Source organism: Pinus tabuliformis, chromosome 1_2, assembly GCF_031772625.1.
Source record: "Pinus tabuliformis cultivar Carrire ecotype Pingquan chromosome 1_2, CPIR1, whole genome shotgun sequence".
Taxonomy (NCBI): Eukaryota; Viridiplantae; Streptophyta; class Pinopsida; order Pinales; family Pinaceae; genus Pinus; species Pinus tabuliformis.
Genome location: NC_142298.1, coordinates 745,627,156 through 745,633,664, shown reverse-complemented (window position 1 = coordinate 745,633,664; position 6,509 = coordinate 745,627,156). Strand labels below are relative to the sequence as shown.

Here is a 6,509-nt window from a genome sequence, read left to right as displayed (position 1 = left end):
ATGAAATATCTAAATGGCCCTGTTGCTTCAATAATCACACTCAAACACTTCAAACAACCTTCAACCACAGACTCCATTGCCCAATGGTCTAAAACTGTCTGAAGATGTCACCTTAAGTACTGAAAGACATCATTCAACCAAAATTCTCAGACCAAACCTTCACCTCTTATCTAGCCCAAGATTCTCAAGAACAAAGTTAAACTATTAAAGATAGAGCCCTCTCTGACTACAGGTTGGCTAGAACCTGTGATCCAAAGCTTGGTTAGTAGTTACCCCGGCCGTATTCCCTCAGGAGTCAAAGGGAACAACCTGGGTGTTAACATGTTGTTTGGGTGTTCGCATCATTGTACCATCCTGCAACTGACATTGCTCAATCTACATGGACCATTAGTTCTTTATCTACCACAACGTTAATCATAATCCATATTTTGCATACGTCACAATCTTTTCCTACAACTACTACTATCAATAAATTTTGATATCATGATTATATCAAGTATTAATCAAACTAATAATAAATCTATACTAGTGATGTTTCATCATCTATTCATGTGCATTCACGAAATGTACACAAATATTGCGACATGCTTCCTTTAAAAACACTTCACATGCATTAGTTATAAGCATATATCTATCAAAGCATGTTTATAAACAAATACCACAGTAATTATTATTCCCCTTGCACAAGAACATATTATTTCCAAGGAAAATCGCTATAACTATCTAGACATGCCTTTAAGGGAAGCTAACACATCAATTATGATATTCATGCATGTGATTACATAAAATAAAAATATAAAAAACTAGCCCTTCAATTACTTCTTTGTATATACAATTATTTAATATTTTCCAAAAGAACTAATACCATAAATATTCTTATGCATGTTGTTGTCGCCAATTTGACCCCAATTAGATCTTGGCTCCTTCTGTAAGTTTTTCCTTGTGCCTCCCTCATCATACAACTTCATCTTATATTCTCGAGATCAAAAGCTCAAGTCCGTCTCACCGACGTTTTGAACTGAAGGAAAAATCTTAATTTCTCTTTTCGAAAGTCCCCAAATAATGATGGTCATATTGAATATGGGGTTTTAGTTGCCTCACTATCTCTTGTTCACTTTAACTCTCTTCAAAAAATCAATCCACCTTTATGCACCCTCACACGCACAAGCCTTTTTCTATTATGTCTCGCCTAGTTCGACTCCCTAAAATACAAAAGACAAATCAATAAAAGGGATTAGAAAAAACCTAAGTAGGGCTAATAATTAAGCAATGTTAAAGAAATGTCACACTATAAATATGCATATGAAACACTTTATTATGATTTTAATTTTATAAGTCACATATAAATTCAAAATACAAACAATTAAAAGATTAAATATCACTAACTAGTATATGTGACTAAACATAATTGAGATATTATTACTATAACAAAGATTTCCTAAAAATGGGGAAACAATGTCCATAAAAAGAGGGAATTAAATATACAAACCAATTATTTATTATGCAAATCCTTTAATGTCAATATATTTGAGAGTGTTGAAATTCCTAAAAAATGTGTGTATATTCGTAATGAATATTGAAAATAAATTTTCATGAAGATTAATTCTCTATTTTCACCTCACATAATATTACGATTGATCTCACAATGAATTATTGGCCAAATTTTAACTTTTACCTTTACTTCCATATAACTATGTCATAGATGCCAAACAATTTCAAAAACCAATATTCAAATTTTTACTATTTTAAAGCCATAAATCTTGAAAACATATAAATAATAAAAAATAATTAACCCTAAAAACCTCTTGAAATATCTAAAGCCACTTATTAAAATGATGGTTCTCAAAACGTTTGCAATAATTTATTAAAATTTTATTAAGGTTTTCCTTAAAATTTTATTAAGGTTTATTAAAAATACGTGAGTCATGTTCAATGGAGGCTTATGGGAAAACATTGATCAAATCATTTGATATTAAACCATAGCCAAAACATTAAACCACATTGTATTAATAAATAATTTATGTTACTATATTTATTAAGCCATTATACATAAAATAGGAGTTCTACAAAACCACACGAGCAAATTAATTCTTAGGGCCCACTAACCTCACATCGTTCATATGGGTGCCATCGGGTCAAAGTAGGAGGTTAATTCACTGATAAATACACACGCGATGTGGAATGGGGGCCCTTCATTAAAATAAGATCAATTGAGGGGATTCCATCGAGTGAATAAGAGCTCATTAAGCCATATCCTATTCCTTACATGATATAAAATGATAACTTTTGATTTAAAATGGCATTAATCCCTAGGTTCTTTATGCCCGCAACTTTGTTGGATCTTTTAAAGCCTTTCGCTTCCAAAATCTATTTTATTTCACTAACAAATCTGTTTTATTAGTCCTTGCCATCTGGCATCCGGTAGGGACTATAGTAATCGTTCCGGACGGAGATAGCATTAGTTCGACCTACTTAACCTCATGAATATCCACTTCCTATCGCGAATATCCAAACTTTTTATCCACTTCCTATCGTGAATATCCAAACTTTTTAAACTTTTTTGCTAGTATTCTTTTTCATCGCCTTATTTGGCCTCTTCCCGAGGCAAGAGGGAGGAAAGCATATGTTATATGCTATGTTTGCTTCAAATTTGTAAATTTAAATTCAAACTAATGCTGGACTAATGCCAGCATTAAATCTCAGGCATTTTATGTTAATCAAAATGTGTTCTTATGATAGGGAAGCACCACCGCACTGATGCCACCTGCACACCATGCATTACTCTGTCATTCCACCTGCACACCATGCATTACTCCGGGCATGCTGGATTGTTGTCTATTTAGGATCTCTTCTTCCCCCTCATCGGCCATCTCTGAGACTGTCTCGACTGTGGCGGGATTTCTGTGCAGAGGGCGCAGATCATTCAGGTATTCTTGAAATCAAGAATCAATTTAAATCCTGCAAAGATAAATGTAATTTGTTAATAGCAGTAATGTATTCCATTAATCGTAGAGAACGCAATGTTGGATTCAACAACTGCCTATTCTAGTCTCTATCATAAAATCTCCCATTTGTTAATTTTCTTGTTTGTTTGATAGACCGCTTGTTTGTTTGACAGACCGCGTAGGTAAGTTTTACTGATCATGCAATTTGGTGTAGGCCATCAAGAAAGTGGACTTTGTTATCTCAGCTGTAGGGGATTTCCAGCATGCAAGTCAGATGAATATCATCAAGACCATTAAAGAAATTGGAGTCATTTCATGAAAATTCGTGGTGACATAAAGGTAATGTTCTGAGACTAGTTACCTGGTGCCATTATGTAGATTGCGTGCAGACAGAGTCGGTTTCTTCAATTGTTGTTCCTGGACTTGCTCTTGCTGCTTTTCCCTCAAAGTAAAAGGCAGACAGAGTCGGTTTCTTCAATTGTTGTTCCTGGACTTGCTCTTGCTGCTTTTCCTAGTTATTTTGGGTCGACGCAGCAAAGGGGTCAAGCTCGTGGGTTGGACTATCAGAGCCTAATTCTGACGGACCTGAGCATAGAATTGTTCAATTATTTATTCATGTAGAGAATACAAAAATATTCATATACATTTAGTTGATTCAATGACTTTTATATTTTAATTATTAATGCCTATTCTGCATTATTAGTTCGTGCCTTTCCTACAGGCAACCAGCACTCCTGTAATTGATCTTCGCTTTTAATAAATTCTAGAAGTGGAATTGTTTTTACCTGTTCTGTTTTTCTTTGTTCTGACTAATTTATCCCTATGTGGTCTCTTGGCAGGAGATTCACAATGTTGTACTTCACAAGGATTCATTTCCAAAATGCTTCCTGTGTATAGCTAATCCTCTTAGGATCTATTTCAATTTCAAAATATTTCTAAAATCTAATTAATTTGAATTCGCCATGAAACCACATAAAAAAATTAGCTGATTACCGCAAATTTGTCGAATCTTGTCCGCACTGTTACGATCCTCTTTTTCGCGGCTGCCCTCTGTTCGCCGAAGCCCTTGCTTTGGACCTGAAGCCTTTTATTTCTTTCTCCAAAGGGGCAGCAGTAACCCATGGTTAGTTTTGTCCTCTCTGCAGTTTCTTGTTTGCATGTTGTTGCATTTGAACATCTTTCTTACCAAATGTGTCCATTTATTTGTAGCTGCAACAACAACAAATAGAAAACATGTCTTCAAATGATGTACTCAAAGTGAGCTCTGCAACTTGAGCAGATAAATTCCATGCTGCCTGATCAGAAGCTGTGGCCAGACCCTGAAGCATTCTTACGACATCCACAGTATCATCAAGATAGTATTTTGCTTTACTGGGTTTCTGACCAACTGTGCATGCAAATACTTCTGCTATCGGAGAAAGTGTAGGTCCTGACATAGCATTTGTGATACCCTCAAACATGTCCTCATCTGACCTGTCATCTCCAATGCACAGGACAAAGTCTGGTCGTTTCCGTCTCTGCACCATTGTTGACAGAAGGCGCTCTGCTACTAAACTTTTGCTTATGCCCTGCAGATCCATCAAAATAGATAAATAATGCAATCAGATTATGAGCTACTAAATGACCCTTGCTCCAGAACAAAATATTGAAAAATAAGTGCAGCCACTGTTTGCAGGGATTCGTTTTCTCAAAAAACTTGTAATATAAACTACCAGATCCGCTACTCATATGCCTTCTCTGTCGTAGGTAGCTATGGATCAGCGGCTGAAGCAGCTTAAGATCCCTCGCTCTGTTCCGTTTCCCTCCCCAAAAAAACTAGGCTCTAGCAAGAGAAACAGCGGCAAGACCAACGTCACAGCGGCAGGACCAACATCACAGCCATGCCAACAAACCAAACTACCAGCTGTGTAATCAAGAATTGCTTCATGTTTCGGTTTCACACTCATTATACAAATGTTTAGTGTGAAGAACCGGCACGTGGTTTGCATGCAAGCCTCGAGTAACATTTGTCGCTACCAAAAATTATTTTAAGAGAATACAAGACATTTAGATGCAGATTAATAGAATTACTAATTACCGGGGCCCGAAGCGATGCATGTAGACGACCATATATATTCAAATGCATATCGCATCTCCATCCTTCCCGGAGAATCACGTGTCGAAACTGGATACTTCAAAAAATTGATATAGACATATTGAGAATCAACCTACCTACAATGTCAGAGATACCAAAATCATGATCTCTGCATACAACTCATTTAAGGACGGCAATTTCACGAGCAGTTTATATGTATATGATAAGAAATCTATCCGCTGGTTTGTCTATAACGAGGCAGACAAAAGCAATGTTGTGATATTGCCGCAGAAAATTATCCTAGAAATTATCATGTCTTAGTATTCTTTGAGGCATGCAGAGTCCAGACTATATCATACACAAGCAGGTACTAACTAGTAAATAATGGGATACAATATAGTAATCTCTTAGGCCTGCTTACTATATTTTATATAAACAGGTACAAAGTAGTAAACACTGGGATACAATAAACGTTTACCTAGTAAGTACAGTCTTCAATACTCTTGAAAGAAACACCAGTAAAGATTGTCTATGTCCAACATCGTTCTCTTCTCTTAATTTTGTTGATATAAGCCTTTCTCCTACTGCCCTCTCTATCATCTTTTGGAAACTTGGTTACATAAATTTGTTTATTTAAAACAGTAAAGTAAGAGTTACATATATTTGATTATTTAAAACAGTAAACTAAATATTTTCAGTTACCTTTATATCATTGCATTGGGTTTGAGATTACAGCTCAAGCTCTATGTTTGAAAACAATAATACTATAGTTATATAATATAAAGAATGAATATGACCTTTTTGGAGAATGAAAATGCAATAGAAAAAAATTTAAAAAGGGAATATGTCTTCTGCACTCACATGAGACACTGCACTTGCAACTTTCTTATTACAGCTCAGATATAGGGATGCCAACCTTGTAAAGTTGTTCTGTGATTGCTGCACCTACAACTCCTGTGTAGAATGCTGCAATCTTTAATGCAACAAGTGGTATATGCCTCGTCTGCTGCGACAGAGTTACACAATGGATTTGCAACAGATCATGCGACGTGATAAACAAAGAGACCGTTCTGGTATGCATGTGCAACCATAGCTACGATCATTGCGTTTACAACCATATCTGCGGGAATCTGTTAAACATCAAACGAACAATATCAAATCTAAATACTGAGCAGTCTATGTATTTACGAACAACAACATAGCTAGGGGACCTTGGACGTCGGCTTTGCTCCATATGACCCTACCCCTAGGCAGGGACTAGTTGCCTTGCAACTCATCTTGTTTCACTAACAATTCATTTGAATTTGTCGATGTTTTGTTTTTACTGTCATGGATTTGTATGTGCAAAATATATTCTAAGGTTTTTATTTTTACAGCTTGGGAAGGTTTACGACATTTCACTGTGAAGAACCAAATTGAGAAGAAATTAAATAAATGTGCATACAATATGTCAATATATTATTTTTGGTAAGATTTAGGGTTTTTCTAAC

The 6,509-nt window shown here is 35.6% G+C and overlaps 1 pseudogene; it reads right to left on the bottom strand.

Annotated features, from left to right (window-relative positions):
* Positions 1-4,144: 4,144 nt before the first annotated feature.
* On the bottom strand, positions 4,145-4,891 carry LOC149207914 (alpha,alpha-trehalose-phosphate synthase [UDP-forming] 5 pseudogene; annotated as a pseudogene).
* Positions 4,892-6,509: the final 1,618 nt, after the last annotated feature.